The following is a 17956-nucleotide window of genomic DNA, read 5'->3' on the forward strand; positions in this document are numbered from 1 at the left end:
GTCAATTTTACATTGTATTTTTTTAACTGTAACTTCCTACTCCCAAACTGTCATTTGAAGTAAAGCACAAGCCAAGTATTATTCTCTACAATCTTTTTATTGTGCATTAAAAAAAAAGAAAACAAATAAAATTAGACATGCTATCTGCTAATAGAACTTAACCAAAAAGTGCATTCTATGCATCCAAAAATATAGAAAGTATACCAAATCAAATCATTATTCAACCAAACAATAAAATAAAAGCCTCATGCATGTGTCCTGCTTCTTAATATAGGGGTTCAACAATGCCAAGAGTTGGTGAAAGCAGGGGTCCGTCATCCGGAGATAATTCTGAAAAAAACATCTGGATTATTCTCCTGGAGCTCCCGCAGCAAAGGCATATGATATAATTGGTCACGATTAATAAAGCAACCAATTTTTGGTCCAAGAAATCCTCCTCCTCCTGTTCCTGGACTGGACTTGGGCACAAATCAATAACTCCAAGGCTAATAATAAATAACACGTTATCTCCTCCGATTCCACAGCATGGCTGGTTGACGAATGGCCCTTCAGAAACAAACTGAAAAGTGCAAAATGAAAAGTGCAATCTGAAAAGTGCGAATCAACATTCACCAAACTTCTACCAACACGAAATTAGCAAGAGGAGCACAAAGGGTGGCGCCTTACAATTGAACTTCCTCTTTTTCAGCTTGTAGTACATCTAGTACATCACTACATTCGTGTTTGTTGGCCGACAATTGTGTACCGTTTGTATGCAAGACAAAATCCAGGCACACGCCTTCGGACAAAAGTCAGAGGTTTTGTCTGCATAAAATCTGATCATGTGTATGAGGCTTTAGAGTGTGTTTACCTCCAACAATTGAAGGAGTGGCAGTATGGTAGCTTCAGTTGTATTACCTTTTGGCAAATTAAAAAAAGTTTAATTTTTTTTTCAACTTAAGTTTGAAGTGTGTCACCCATTTGTCCGTGTATCAATGATTCTGCACCGTTAGCATACAAACATATCTTACCTATAAAGCATGCCAAATTTTTACATTTTGGAGCTGCTTCGTTCTTCCTTCCAACATTCTGGACAGATTTATTGACGAATAAGAGAAATAATGCTTAGAGCTGCTGCACCAATCAAAAGGGCAGATTTTTCTGAACAAGAAAGTATATAAAACTGATTTTTGTTTTTTAAATGGAGTTTCCTCTTTTTTTTTGCTGCAAAGCCTTTAATTATAGAAGTACACACATTTTCATTTATTGTAAAATTCAAAGACTTCTAAAAAGTCAGACTCAGATTTGCCTCTGATGGCAATTAATGAGAATTCAATAAATAATTTGGCAAAAGTAGACCAGGAAATTTGGTAAGTCATGTTCAAGTGGACTCTTCCTATAAAGAACACGTGGATAACAAGTTGGTGGAAAACTTGTGCTTCTACTTGTAACTAAGAGATACAACAGAGTCCCAAGCCTGTAAGAGAGAGAGAGCAGTTCTCCATACCTTGAGCTGTAAAAAGTTGATTAGCTTAAAGTGGTTGTAAACTCCAGTCATTAAATTTGAACTAAGCACATATATCTGTTGTATTTACTTGTCTCTCTCCAAAGCTCCAAGTGTTGTTTCTTTCTGGTGCTTTGTTCCTCTGTTTTTAGCATGAGTCACTTCTGAGAAGTTTTCCTGACACATGAGATAACATGAGCTAAATATTGTGTCACGGAGGGAGATAAGCACACAGCTTGTCTATTCAGAATACAGAATATATACAGTATATATATATATATATATATATATATATACATCCTCAAATACTGTGTGTATGTATATATATATATATACATATATATATATATATATATATATATATATATATATATATATACACATTGATCATCCATAACCTTATGACCACCCACCTAATATTGAGTATGGCTAAAACAGCCCTGACCCACTGAGGCATGGACACCAAAGTAACATCCATGTGAATGGCAGGGCCCAAAGTTTCCCAGCAGAACATTGCCCAAAGCATCACACTGCCTCTGCCAACTTGCCTTCATATACCGCATCCTGGTGTCATCTCTTCCCCAGGTAAGTGACTCACCCGGCCATCCACATGATGTAAAAGAAAAGGTGATTCATCAAACCAGGCCACCTTCTTCCATTGCTCCGTAGTCCAGTTCTGATGTTCATGTGACCGTTGTAGAAGCTTTTGGCTGTGGACATGGGTCACCATGGGCTTCACAGCCGCATACGCAACAAACTGCGATGGCCATTTTTTTATGCTTTTACCACATCAACTTCATGGACAACATGTTCATTTGCTGCCTAAAATATCCAAACAATTTTCAGATGCCATTGTATCGCAATATTCCCTTTACCTGTTAGTGCCCATAATGTTATGGCTGATCAGTGTATATATATTTAAACCTCAAAACATTATGATTGCCCAGAATGTATTTTAGAGAGTTCTGTTCAAACTTCAGGACTTGTTTTTGGGGTCTGTCAACTCAGTTAAAACACTTTTTCCCAGTAGAACTGTGCAGGTGATATGTACCGAGGTCTAGGTTGTCTAATGATAAGCTAAAATAATATATAATCCTGGTGAAATCAAACGTAGAGGATGACCAATTTCTGCCGTTTGTGTGTACCTTAGAATTTGCTTTTATTGCACAAAATAAATATATATGGCCTTCTGTCAACATGCATTTTGTTTTCCAAATTTCAGATCTCACTAACTGCACATGAAAAACTGGTATTCCAGTTCAGCTATTGAAATATAATAACATTCAATGAGAGCCTTTCTATCACTCTGCCAGATTAAAAAAAATAGCGCACTTTTGTGATAAAAAATGAAATGTTATGTTGTTTCATAACCTATCTCCATAAGCAAAGAGCTTTAATGTGTACAAATGATTTTATCTGGAATGATAAAGCAATTGAAAGTGGAATGGCCCAGTAGAGATCTCAGGAGACATCAGGAGAAAGAAAAAAAAAATAAAAATTAAATTTGAAACTCATATAATTTATACGGATATATACATATGCAGTATATATATATATACAGTGGGACAGAAAGTATTCAGACCCCCTTAAATTTTTCACTCTTTGTTATATTGCAGTCTTTTACTAAAATCATTTCAGTTATTTTTTGTTCCTCATAATGTACACACAGCACCCCATATTGACAGAAAAACACAGATTTGTTGACATTTTTGCAGATTTATTAAAAAAGAAAAACTGAAATATCACATGGTCCTAAGTATTCAGACCCTTTGCTGTGACACTCATATATTTAACTCAGGTGCTGTCCATTTCTTCTGATCATCCTTGAGATGGTTCTACACCTTCATTTGAGTTCAGCTGTGTTTGATTATACTGATTGGACGTGATTAGGAAAGACACTGCTTAGAATTAAGGCCAAAAAGTTCTATTTTGATCTCATCAGACCAGAGAATCTTATTTCTCACCATCTTGGAGTCCTTCAGGTGTTTTTTTTAGCAAACTCCATGTGGGCTTTCATGTGTCTTGCACTGAGGAGAGGCTTCCGTCGGGCCACTCTGCCATAAAGCCCCAACTGGTGGAGGGCTGCAGTGTTGGTTGACTTTCTACAACTTTCTCCCATCTCCCGACTGCATCTCTGGAGCTCAGCCACAGTGATCTTTGGGTTCTTCTTTACCTCTCTCACCAAGGCTCTTCTCCCCCGACAGCTCAGTTTGGCCGGACGGCCAGCTCTAGGAAGGGTTCTGGTTGTCGCAAACCTCTTCCATTTAAGGATTATGGAGGCCACTGTGCTCTTAGGAACCTTAAGTGCAGCAGAATTTTTTTGGTAACCTTGGCCAGATCTGTGCCTTGCCACAATTCTTTCTCTGAGCTCTTCAGGCAGTTCCTTTGACCTCATGACTCTCATTTGCTCTGACATGCACTGTGAGCTGTAAGGTCTTATATAGACAGGTGTGTGGCTTTCCTAATCAAGTCCAATCAGTATAATCAAACACAGCTGGACTCAAATGAAGGTGTAGAACCATCTCAAGGATGATCAGAAGAAATGGACAGCACCTGAGTTAAATATATAAGTGTCACAGCAAAGGGTCTTAATACTTAGGACCATGTGATATTTCAGTTTTTCTTTTGTAATAAATCTGCAAAAATGTCAACAATTCTGTGTTTTTCTGTCAATATGGGGTGCTGTGTGTACATTAATCAGGAAATAAATGAAGTTAAATGATTTTAGCAAATGGCTTCAATATAACAAAGAGTGAAAAATTTAAGGGGGTCTGAATACTTTCCATCCCCACTGTATATATATATATATATATATATATATATATATATATATATATATATATATATACCGTATTTATCAGCGTTTGACACGCACATTCATTTTAAGAGGGAAGTTTCAGGAAAAAAAAATTTAAATAAGGAGCTTTGAAGCAAAATGAGGGTCAGTGCCCATCTGTAGCCTCACCATTGCCATCAATGCAGCCTGATCAATGCCCATCTGCAGCCTCACAAGTGCCATCAGTGCAGCCTCATCAGTCCACATCAGGCTCCACTCAGAACAGGCTTTGCCATGGTCAACCAAAGAAGTTGAGTGCATGTGCTCAGCATCATATCCAGAGGATGTCTTTGGGAAATAGATGTAAGAGTGCTGCCAGCATTGCTGTAGAGGCTGAAGGGGTGGGGGAGTCAGCCTGTCAGTGCTCAGACCATACACCGCACACTGCATCAAACTGGTCGGCATGGCTGTTGTCCCAGAAGGAAGACTCTTCTAAAGATGTTGCACAAGAAAGCCCGCAAACAGTTTGCTGAAGACAAGCACACTAAGGACATGATTACTGGTAACATATCCTGTGGTCTGATGAGATCAAGATAAACTTATTTTGTTCAGATGGTGTCAAGCGTGTGTGGCGGCAACCAGGTGAGGAGTACAAAGACAAGTGTGTCTTGTCTACAGTCAAGCATGGTGGTGGGAGTGTCATGGTCTGGGGCTGCATAAGTGCTGCCAGCACCGGGGAGCTACAGTTCATTGAGGGAGCCATGAATGGTAACATGTACTGTGACATACTGACGCAGAGCATGACCCCTTCCCTTCAGAGACTGGGCCACAGGGCAGTATTCCAACATGATAACGACCCCAAACACACCTCCAAGACTACCACTGCCTTGCTAAAGAAGCTGAGGGTAAAGGTGATGGACTGGCCAAGCATGTCTCCAGACCTAAACCCTATTGAGTATCTGTGGGACATCCTCAAATGGAAGGTGGAGGAGCGCAAGATCTCTAACATCCACCAGCTCTGTGATGTCGTCATGGAGGAGTGGAAGAGGACTCCAGTGGAAACCTGTGAGCCTCTGGTGAACTCCATGCCCAAGAGGGTTAAGGCAGTGCTGGAAAATAATGGTGGCAACACAAAATATTGACATTTTGGATCCAATTTGGACATTTTCACTTAGGGGTGTACTCACTTTTGTTGCCAGCAGTTTAGACAATAATGGCTGTGTGTTGAGTTATTTTGAGGGGACAGCAAATTTACACTGTTATACAAGCTATACACTCACTATTTTACATTGTAGCAAAGTTTCATTTATTCAGTGTTGTCACATGAAAAGATATAATAAAATATTTACAAAAATGTGAGGGGTGTATTCACTTTTGTGAGATACTAGATCAGTGGTTCTCAACTCCAGTCCTCGGGACCCACCAACAGGCCAGGTTTGCAAGATAGCTGAAATACATCACAGGTGATATCACTTGCTGCTCAGTGATTGCAGTATTCTAGTCTGCAACTCCCCAAGGTAATACTTAAAATCTGGCCTGTTGGTGGGTCCCGAGGACTGGAGTTGAGAACCACTGTACTAGATATATATATATATAGGTGCTTATTCAATTGGACTTGAAGTAAGGTTATGAGTAATATATATTGGACTGTTCTGTTTTCTGACAATAAATCTATAACAATGAAGAATTTATAATTGCACCTATATTGTATTATTTTACTGTAAAGAAAAGTTAGGTTTTACATTTGCCACATTGAATACAATTTGGAAATGCCATGGATTAATAAATACAATGTAATAATGCTCACTACTAAAAGCAAAAAAATGCAACTGAATACTTGATGCACATATCTAAGTTAAAATGCCATAATAGTTCAAATTCTAGTGAAGCGAATGATGATTGACAATGACCTGATTTCGGTACATTGTATAAAGCAGGTGCAGCATAGTTATACAACCCTACTGCGACCTTCTTAGGGGTGGTATGGCTTTGCAGCATAAATCTTGCTTTATATTACTTCTAGTCAATAAACTCTCAAAGTCAAATGATGACATAGCTGAAAATCGAATATCACAAACAGAGCAGTCTTCAGTGTAAAGCAAACCTAAGTGAGACATTGTGCAGTGAGTGTAACCTTGCTTCTATTTAAAGACTATAGAATGGGTATTAGAGTATTGTTTGAATTATTTTTGCTTACTCTTTCACCCTGCATTGTTCTGAGATGTACTGACAGATTGCAAGTTCAGCCTATTACAATTTTTTTTTCCTGCCACAGATTCTCAATTGGATTTAGATCTGGACTTTGATTGGGCCATTCTAACACTTGAATATACTTTGATCTAAACCATTCCATTGTAGCTCTGGTTGTATGTTTAGGGTCTTTGTCCTGCTGGAAGGTGAACCTCTGCCCCAGTCTCAAGTCTTTTGCAGACTTTTCTTCTAAGATTGCCCTGTATTTGGCTCCATTCATCTTTCCACCAACTCTTACCAGCTTCCCTGCCCCTACTGAAGAAAAGCATCCCCACAATATGATGCTGCCACCAACATGTTTCACGGTGGGGATGGTGTGTTTAGGGTGATGTGCAGTGTTCGTTTTCTGCCACACAAAGCATTTTGCTTTTAGGCCATTAAAGTAAAATGTATTCTTTGCTTCTCACAAACTGCAAATGGGATTTCTTATGGCTTTCTTCTTGCCACTCTTCCATAAAGGCCAGATTTGTGGAGTGCATGACTAATAGTTGTCATGTGGACAGATTCTCCTACCTGAGCTGTGGATCTCTGCAGCTTCTCCAGAGTTACCGTAGGCCTCTTGGCTACTTCTCTAATTAATGCTTGCCCGGTCTGGCAGTTTAGGTGGACAAAAATAGAAATCTCCCCTGCGCTCAGGTGTCTAGTTCCTCAATGTGTGGTATGACCGAATACGTTCAGTGGTATCTGCCATCTTGCAGCCCTCCTCAGATTAATGGGTATTCACAGACTAAAGAAAAAAGAAAAAGAGGGAGGGCGCACCAACCTAGTTCATTACCAATGGTAACATTTTATTAAAGTGTAAAACAGCAAAATATATACTCACAAACGAGCATGAATGACAGGCATTGAAAATGCTACAGGTACGCAGTTCTGAACATCGACAAACCCGGACACCAAGTGAATATAGTGATGGCTAATGTGTTTCGGGGAGAACCCCCTTCCTCAGAGCCTAAGCGGGTAATGCATTACCGCTTAGGCTCTGAGGAAGGGGTTTCTCCCACGAAACGCGTTAGCCGTCACTATATTCACTTGATGTCTGGTCCGTGTTTGTCGATGTTCAGAACTGCGTACCTGTAGCATTGTCAATGCCTGTCATTCATGCTCGTTTGTGAGTATATATTTTGCTGTTTTACACTTTAATAAAATGTTACCATTGGCAATGCACTAGGTCGGTGCGCCCTCCCTTCATTTTCTTTTTAGTTTAGGTGGACGGCCATGTCTTGGTATGTTTGCAGTTGTGCCATACTCTTTCCATATTCGGATGATGGATTGAACAGTGCTGCGTGAGATGTTCAAACCTTGGGATATTTTTTTATAACCTAACCCTGCTTTAAACTTCTCCACAACTGTATCCCTGACCTGTCTGGTGTGTGCCTTGGCCTTCATAATGCTGTTTGTTCACTAAGGTTCTCTAACAAACATCTGAGGGCTTCACGAAACAGCTGTATTTATACTGAGATGAAATTACACACAGGTGGACTATATTTACTAATTAGGTGACTTCTGAAGGCAATTGGTTCCTCTAGATTTTAGTTAGGGGCATCATAGTAAAGGGGGCTGAATACAAATGCACATCACACTTTTCAGATATGTATTTGTAAAAAAATTTTAAAACCATTTATCATTTTCCTTCCACTTCACAATTATGTGCCACTTTGTGTTGGTCTATCACATAAAATCCCAATACGATACATTTATGTTTTTTTGTTGTAACAGGACAAAATGTGAAAATTTCAAGGGGTATGAATACTTTTACAAGGCACTATAGTGTTTATTGCCTTGTTGTACTGTTTGCTGAATTAGTACATTGTGAACTAACTGTACTGATCCTCTATTGTGAAAATGTAGTGAACAACACTTGCTGGTTGGTTGATGCTATGTGTAGAAACATATCTCTGCAATAATAAAATTTGCGTTCATTTTTTTTTCTTGTGTGATACTCTGGTCATTGGTACTTTACTCTGGTGACCACAAACGGTTGTTATATCTGAGTTTTGTATAGCTACGTATTTGTGGATGCCCATTTAGGTGCTATGTAGCTAGACACAAGGTCTTTTTATGTAGGAAAAGAAGGACTTTACAGTAGGGACTATTCAAAGTACTGAACTTCCACCCAGGAACTGTGTGGTCCAGAACATATATATATATGTGTGTGTGTGTGTGTGTGTGTGTGTGTGTATTCATCTGCACATGTCTGTAGAAGACACAGATTTAGGTTTATTGAAGGTACTGAGAAGTTACACCATCTTACCATCTTAAGAACCCTTTATATCAGATACCTGGACTTGAGCTACTGAGTTTGTGCATCTACTGTGGTCATTATTAAGGACTCCTATTTTTCCTGTTGGATTTTGCATTTATTTTTTTTATTATGAAGTATACACATACAAGAAGAGGTGCAGAAAGCTGACCAAGAACACAAAAATGCTCAAAGGAACAGGACAAAGTGGTGAGTCAAGGTCTATAAGATGCCAGGGACCAAAAAAAAAAATGCTCCACTTATTACTTTTTGGGTTTAATGACTTTTTATTTCGACACCCTCAACATAGTAGACAAGAGATGATGAGACACAAACTTGCCCAGAAGCTAAGCAATATGTTTAAAATCAGAATTAAGACATTGATAATGAACACACAGGTTGTTTTCTCAATGTATACTATAAAACAGCAAAATGCTATTTTTCCATATTTCGAATGTATGAATATATTTTTCTGTACTTTCTTGACCTATGTTTGTTTAAAAATTTTTATTTTTTTTAATTTTTTAGGATTATATGTTTTTCTGATTCTTCAGTTCAGAAATTTGCTTCTTAGAACCACATAACAGGTAAGTTGTAAGATTATGCTTCTGGATTATAATACCACTTCTCTCTCATTGATACTGTCTAACAAGTTTGTCAGGCTCCAGCATTTGCTTCATCTAGTTATATATTACCTTAGCAAATGCAAATGTTCGTTACAAACAGTACTTTCCAACTTTTTCAGGGGACATAATTGTGTGTACTCCAGTCTTTTCTATGCTTCTAACTATCCAGTTATGTGCTAATGTTTCCCCATTCTGATTAAAATATTGTTCCTAAGGCTAAGGGCCAGGATGTTTCTAGAAGTTTTGGACCAATGGCAAATATATTTATATAAGTAAACAAATGGAATCACATGTTACAGGTTGTGAGCACAAATTATTGTTCTACCTTCTTACCAATTTTTTGGATGGTGTTGGTATACCAGAGAGACCAATAAATGACTTTAATACTGCTTCATGGGCCTGTGTGTGGCTATTTAGAGCCTTGGTACCCATCCTGGGGTGCAAGGTCCACACACAATACACAGCCCTTTACTGCTTGCTATACAATCCTTTTCAGGTCCCAGTAGAGAAAACATTTGAAAGGGAGCAGACATTGTAGTGATTTCTAACAGTCTCATGTAACCTGTCCCTAGTCTCTGACTGTCTTCTTTAGCAAGTCTTCAGTATTTGGGCAAACCTGTAGCATGTCTTTAGTTTCTGAACATCTCGTTTAGTATGCCTCCAGTCTGTGACAGGATTTTCTGAAGCATTGCATATAATGAATATTATGTGTGGCCTATTGGTGCAGTTGAGGTATCATATACCCTATTTATGTTGACAACCTTTGGTCTACAGTTTTCAGGTTGTTGATTTAGTAAGAGAGTAGAGGCTATTCACTTAGCAAAGTGAATATTTATTTTGCCAAGCTTGCTGAATAAGGAGAATATGTGTACACTTCAATTATCCAGTCCGGTGCTTGCAAAATGTTTCTATCTGCTTGCTCATTATGATATATTGAAAGTGAACATAGCTCAACTTTAATGTAAAACTGCAGTGAAAACTCAGACCTACTTCCACTATCTCAGTGCTATGAGAGTATCAGGTTTCCTAAATTGCATAGAGTACACAGATGAGCAAAAATTACGTATTACCGTTATAACCGTAGCTGTCGCTTAAATGCCATGCATAACAATATTGTTCAAGTAGTAATGACAGTAGTACACAGAGTTTAGCTCAAGTTTCTAAAATCACTACAGCAGCGCTACTGTCATAATAAATTATGACCAGCTTTCATATGTTAGTGGTGATCCTACTACGATAAACGACAGTGCACCTCTCATCAGAATCCATGCGTCACACTCCCCTTTGGGGTTCACACTCACCAGAGAGATGAACACATCAGGCATTGATATGTTTGAGCAACTGCCAGCCTCAATATCATGGAAAGGGTCACACCTTGTCCTGGGGTCTTCACCAGTACTCGGATAGAAGAAAGGCTCATATAGTGTTATATTGTTTTATCTCACGTTTATTGAGTACGTTCCATCCATTGCCATCAGTAAAAATTGTATACTATCATTATATCATTATCAAAAATATCATTACCTGGATCGTAGCAAACGCTTATCGATGCCTAGATAGTCTTATACGCAATTTTGACTGATGGCAATGGATGGAATGTACCGACATGAAACTACAATACACGTGAGATAAAACAATATCACACTATATGAGCCTTTCTTCTATATGATTACCGGTGGAGACCCCAGGACAAGGTGTGACCCTCTCCATGATATTGAGGCTGGCAGTTGCTCAAACATATCAATGCCTGATGTGTTCATCTCTCTGGTGAGTGTGAACCCCAAAGGGGGTTATAGTAGTAGGATCACCACTTGTGTGTCTTCTGGGACTCTTCTCATCATCTATCAACTGTACCTACTTGTGTGGTTCTTATACATGAAAGCTGGTCATAATTTATTATGACAGTAGCGCTGCTGTAGTTATTTTAGAAACTTGAGCTGGACTCTGTGTACTACTGTCATTACTACTTGAACAGCTCAACTTTACCTTACAGTATTCACCAATAGAAGTGAACATACACTTTCTTCTTTAGTACGTTGTAAATAAACCCCTATCAGTAACTTTTTTTTATACAGTCTCAGTACAGTTGCCAGCTATCTAGAAATTTACAAAATATCAAGACTTGTTAAATTTTAAGTAGAGACAGTTTTGGATACAGTAGAGAAAGGATAAAACCCTGTGAGGTTATTTTTTTAATGTAAGTGTCCCATTGGGGAAATTTCCCTTCACTTTCTGTCCCAGAGACATAACATGACTCACCCCTCAGTCACATGTACCCCCCCCAGTCACCTGCACACCCCCAGTCACATGTACCCCCCAATCACCTGCACACCCCCCAGTCACATGTACACCCCCAGTCACCTGCACACCCCTCAGTCACATGTACCCCCCCAGTCACCTGCAAACCCCCCAGTCACCTGCACACCCCCCAGTCACATGTACCCCCCCAGTCACATGTACGCCCCCAGTCACATGTACCCCCCCAGTCACATGTACCACCCCAGTCACATGTACCTCATACATAGCAAGGCTCTGTCCCCTCACAGTTCAGTCAGTAGGCTGCACACAGACAGGCTACAGCGTACTGGAATTGGCTCCGCCTCCACCACGGAAGCCCCACCCTGGAAAGAGGGTGGACTCTGCGATCCTGTGCTGAGGTGCTAGCTGTGCCCTTGCACAAAATATCGGCTGAAAGGATGGACAGGTTTTGCTGGCGGGCGGGGCGGGGCAGTTGACGGTCTCTGTGTGTGTCTGCTGGTGTTCTGACGAGAAGGACACCTGCTGTTCCAGTGGAGTTTTCTTGAAAGGTGTGGAGACTGGGCAGTGCCCTGGTAGGACGGCCGGGGTGTTACAGAGCAGAGAGGAGGCGGACTGACTGACTGTACTCTGAATGAGGCGGCACGAAGCTCCGCTGATTGTACCTGGGACTGATGTAGTATGAGGATAGCCAGAGGTGGTTCTTTAGGCAAAGTTGGCGGCGGCGAGGCCCCTGGGAGGGCGAGGCCTTAGGCGACCGCCTACTTTGCCTAATTAGAGAGCCGCCTCTGCCTGTGATATATTTCAGTTATCTTGCAAACCTGGCCTGTTAGTGGGCCCTGAGGACAGGGTTGATGACCACTGCCCTAAGGCATTGGTACATAGTCAATTCCAAACATGTTAAGCCTAGTACACACCATCAGAAAATTGTACGAAAAATACCACTTTCGAAGCGATTATACAATAATCTGATCACTAGCACACAGATTTAGTCTGAAACTATCTGAAGGGGCAAACATGAACATTTTTCTTGTATGATACCAGATCATAGGATTTTCATTTACAGTTTTCATCAGAAAATACAATACAAACACATTACATCACTTCTGAATTTTTATTCTGTCGTACTAGCATTTTCGTATCTTTAGAACCTATTCATTTTTGATATGGAGACTAGCATGCAAAAAAATATGTCCCATATTTTCATCGTGTGTACCAGGCTTAAGCCATACCATGAAGTCTCACACCGCTTCCATAGGTAAAAAAACAACTTTATTGATCTAGCACAACCTCAGGACTCCAGTTTTGCCCCCCGGGTGAGCTTTTTCATAAAACAAGAAGACAGGGGAACACTGTAATGTTAATTATTTGCTCATTACAACACTGCTGATAATTGAACCAAATTTTTAACCAAAATTCAGTAGAACCCTATGGCTCCTTCAGGGGTGCTAGGAGTTCATTAAACTCTCATTTGATGGCACCTGCATAATTCCAGAGTTGGCATCACGTCACCAATGATCTTTTTAGCTGTATCTAAGGGTGGCATTCTGATCACCACTGTCCGGGGATAATTTTTCCCACTGATTGCCAATGTAAGGGGCATTCTTACCTCTGATCCAAATTAAATAATTATAGCAGGTGTTCCCCAAGACCATAAAATTATTTTAAGGGGTCCCCAGGGGTAAAAAGTTTGAGAAAGGCTGATCTAAATAATCAATGATACTCAAGGGAAAAGCCTTAATTAAGCTCCACTAACGGGCAAAATGCATTAGACCCCTTTCACACTGGGGCGGTTTGCAGGCGTTATTGCGCTAAAAATACCGCCTGCAAACCGACCCAAAACAGCCGCTGCTGTTTGTTCAGTGTGAAAGCCCGAGGGCTTTCACACTGAAGCGGTGCGCTGGCAGGAGAAGAAAAAAACTCCTGCAAGCCGCATCTTTGGAGCGGTGAAGGAGCGGTGTATTCACGGCTCCTAAACCGCTCCTGCCCATTGAAATCAATGGGGCAGCGCGGCTATACCGCAGCAATACCGCGGCTATAGCCACGCTATGCGAGCGGTTTTAACCCTTTTTCGGCCGCCAGCGGGGGTTAAAACCGCACCGCTAGCGGCCGAATACAGCTGCAAAAACGACGGTAAAGCAGCGCTAAAAATAGCGCTGTTTTACCGCCAACGCCCCCCACTGCCCCAGTGTGAAAGGGGCCTAAGAGAGAGAGAAACTGGTGGAGCGACCTGAAGTTGTGCTGGACTAATAAAGTTGTTTTTATCCTAACAGAAGTGGTATAAGACATGTTTTATGTTACGTGCAAACCATATTCTGTTACTGAATTTAAAATTATTTTTTGGGTTGTCTTCCAAACAATTTAGAGTTCTGTAAATATTTTTGTATAAAATCAGATTGTTAATACAGTGTTACAGTATTTACACACTTAGACCCCATACACTCTATTAGATTTTCTGCAGATTTTTGTCTTCGGATTTACCAAAACATGTAGTGCAAGGGCCTGCCTGCATACAAATTGAAACTCTTAAGGTTTGACCTCATATTATATGGTTTTGGTAAATCTGAAGACAGAAATCTGCAGAAAATCGTGTGTATGGGGCCTTACCCTATGTAAATATATTATCATTATTGAAGTGAAACTAGTAAAACATCACTGTCAAAACTTGCATGTCATGCCATTATTATGTACTGTCTGTATTTTTTACATTTTTGGTTTAGGTAAAATGATTTGCGTTCTTGTAAATAGAGACTAGAACCAGTTTTGCTGTTGAGGTATTTCTAAGTTCTCTACTGCAGTTCTACAGTTGGTCATTTTTGTTGTACTGTGTTGCAGCAATTGATTCTGCTCAGGCAGCTGGAATAGATGCTTCCTGTAATTTTAGCTGTCTACCAGACCTCATGGTAAACCATCTAAAAGCTGATTTTACATGACAGGTGTGTTCACAAGGGGTGTTCGTCCTAATGATGTCTATATAGATAAGTAAAGCGCCAGTGCACCCAAACCTATCTCAGCTTTTGTTAGCTACCAGAGGGTTAACTGAACAGTTTCCTATGTGTCTCAGGGACTCCAGTGGGGAGATCTCAGCAAGTGAGATCTAAGGCTTACATAAATGCAGGGCCAGATTTCTAGATAGTAAACATAGGCTATGGATGCCCTAAGACAGTGGTCATCAACCCTGTCCTCAGGGCCCACTAACAGGCCAGGTTTTATGTATTACCTTAGGGAGATGCAGACTAGAATACTGCAATCACTGAGCAGCAAATGATATCACCTGTGATGTATTTCAATTATTTTGCAAACCTGGCCTGTTAGTGGGCCCTGAGGACAGGGTTGATGACCACTGCCCTAAGGCATTGGTACTTAAGGTCTAAGGTGGGTGACACCAGACCTTTTCCTTTTTGTCTAAGGCATAGGTACTTGGTAGAGCTCTCGAGGGCAGCAAATAATCTCCCACGTGTCTTATGTCTTAGTGTCGAAAACACACTCCCATGTGTAATAAAAGAATCCGAAGTGCACTCTAGCCTACCTGTACCATCCTTCCAGGTCCAAATTTTTTTCTGTCCCTATAAAGTTGGTGCATTTTTTTGGTAGATTAATAAGCTTAAAAGAAGCTCACTTGCTCTTGGTCCGTATAAGTTTTTAACTGATAGAAGACTAAGACAGCCGGTCCATTTGTAGATGCACTGATGCGGAGTAGGTAAAATGGTCCTTTTATCCTCTCAGCCTGGATGTGCCTGGCGTAGCTATAACATCTAGAGCAGGAGGGAAGTGGCCCAATGCAGTTGGTCTAGGGCGGCATAAAGCATAAATTGGACCCAGCACACATGTTGTGAAAATTATTAGGAGTTTGTGCTCAAAATGTATTTTATGTTATGGAGAATGCAGCAGATGGAGTTAAAAAAAAACATGCTTTAGCTTTAATATATATCTTTGCCCATACCATAGGAATAAAAGTATTTTTAATGAATAATAAAAGAGCTTTAAAACAAGTCAACATGGACATTTGTAGCTGCATGTACTGCGAAGTAATTCAGTCCCAACTATTATGACAGAGACTCTGAAGTTTGGTTTCAGTTGGCTTCTAACAGCTCACAGCTGTTGGACATTTACATTAGAAGGCTGCCAAGTCTTTACCACCCGGCAAAAAATAAGAGGAGAGGAGCTGTTGTGAATCTTCTGCATTGCCTGCAGCTGTATGAGTCAATAAGTTAATTTGCTGTCTGTTAAGAATATGTAAATAACTTTCTATAGTCAAGGGACCGGTGCAGTTGAGTTGGACTTAATTGTAGTAACAGACTCAGGAACTAAGTATTATTGCAGTTATATTCATGTGTTGTTGCACCAATAGAAATAAGACAACTTCCTGTTCTAGATCACACAGACTCCAATGCAGACTGTATCGTCCCATCTGTGTTGCATCACAAATGTGGGAGTGCTAATGTGATAAAACACTGCATGAGTGAACTCTCTGTTTATCTGTGATTGATCTTCCTGCTTGTGCTTGTGTCACATCTAAATACTATGTAGCACCCACCTGCATGAGCAGTAAACTGAGAGACTCAGGTATTGTGGGATATATAGTTTCTTCAAAGGAAATGTCAGTTCTCAGACTACAGACAGAGGTCATGCATTAATCTGTTCAGTGCTATGCCACATGCCTCGTGTTTTAACACTAATTGAAACTGTTAACACAGGATTGTGAAGATTTACTCTACTATAGGCTGTGCATACAGGGCATCAGGGATCAATTCACATCTTATGCAGGTGAAAAACACATGGTGCAGGTTGGAAAGTTTTACGGTCCACAAGGCAAATCAGACCTCCAAGCTGTTAATATTATTGATATATCACTTTTTGGGGTCCTGAATCATTAATGTTGCTAAAATAGTCATTGTGTTGTCTATAGAGCATTGTCAGAGCTAATTGTGAAGAAACTATGTGGATTTGAAAAATTACTCTTGTGTATGGGTTGACTTTACAGACCTCATCTTTATGCATTGTAGTAGTTATAATAGTACTTTATAATAGTAAATGTTATTATTTCTCATGTTCTTGGTGGCGCTGCCATTACTCTTTGGCACTTTAAGTGTATTAGAATAAGAGTTTGTAAATTGCCTGCTTGGTAATCCTTGCTAATGCAATGAATTCCTTTAATAAATATCAAGTGCAATGTGTTTTAAATGCGTCACTGATAATGAAGGTGCCTAAACATAACAATATGGAAAATGCTTGACAACAGTACCTAAATAAAGTCCATCATAAATGCTCCAGCATAAAGTGGTTCTCAACAGTGCTCAAATAAAGTCCATCATAAAGTGCTCCAAATCTTTAATACAAGTGACTGTCCCTTTACGAAAAAATGCTGCACCAGTGTGCAATCAAAAAATGTCACCGTAACAATCCACCATCCGTGCCCCCTATCAGGGTATGCACTCACCCGCAGGAATTGATCCTCTAAGTGTATACTGAGGTGGGTCACACAGGCTTTAATACAATGAATCTCTCAACGTGGTGTCACAGTCCAGGAAGCTACGGTCCACTTGCCCATATATTTATAAAGAAAAAACGATGGGAAACATCATAGAGCATCACCTTTACTTTATGATAGTGCCACGCCAGGCACTAAGGATGGTCTGCCAACAGCAATAAATAGCACTACCACCTTTACTTTATGATAGTGCCACGCCGGGCACTACGGATGGTCTGCCAACAGCAATAAATAACACTGCTGCTCCGGCACACTCCAGAACTGGCCTGTGTTCCAACTCATAAAAGTGAGGTGGTGCTTCCCAGCAACTGACGCAACCAATTTTAGCCCACAACAGTAACAAAATATCGGCAATATACATATTAATATTGCTGATGTATCATCAATATTTATCGGCAGTGTTATTATAATTCTGTATCAATCGTTGATCCTATATGCCCTGTCCTTAATTTTATGTAATATATTTATCTTTGTGCAATGTGTTTAGCAGGTATGCATGCAAGATTTTTTTTTCACAAATGAAATCAAAAATATTTAAAGAAACTTACATATTTTAACTTTTAAAGCATATGCTATAAAACTTTTTAAACCTGACACAGAATAGAGAAAGAAAATGTTAAAACATGTAGTGCACAATGGGGTTGATTTACTAAAGCCAAATAGACTGTGCACTTTGCAAAGTGCTATTGCACTCTGCAAGTACAGTTGCTCCAGAATTTTGTAAATGATGTAAAGCTTCACTTTGCAAAGAATTCCCAATCACGTGCCAGAAAAATAAAAAAAAAGCATTCGTGCTTGCACGTGATTTGATGATGGAAGTCAGCAGAGCTTCTGT

At 39.9% G+C, this 17956-nt stretch overlaps 1 protein-coding gene across 2 annotated transcripts in view; it reads left to right on the forward strand.

Moving 5' to 3' along the window:
• CNTN5 (contactin 5) overlaps positions 1–17956 on the forward strand; it is a 2213095-nt gene that overhangs the window by 539389 nt on the left and 1655750 nt on the right. For both annotated transcript variants that reach the window (XM_073613049.1, XM_073613051.1), the window contains exon 3: positions 9277–9335. The gene's annotated coding sequence lies outside the window, so the exon portion shown is untranslated. The remainder of the gene's footprint in view (positions 1–9276; positions 9336–17956) is intronic.

Source organism: Aquarana catesbeiana, linkage group LG02 (assembly GCF_042186555.1).
Source record: "Aquarana catesbeiana isolate 2022-GZ linkage group LG02, ASM4218655v1, whole genome shotgun sequence".
Taxonomy (NCBI): Eukaryota; Metazoa; Chordata; class Amphibia; order Anura; family Ranidae; genus Aquarana; species Aquarana catesbeiana.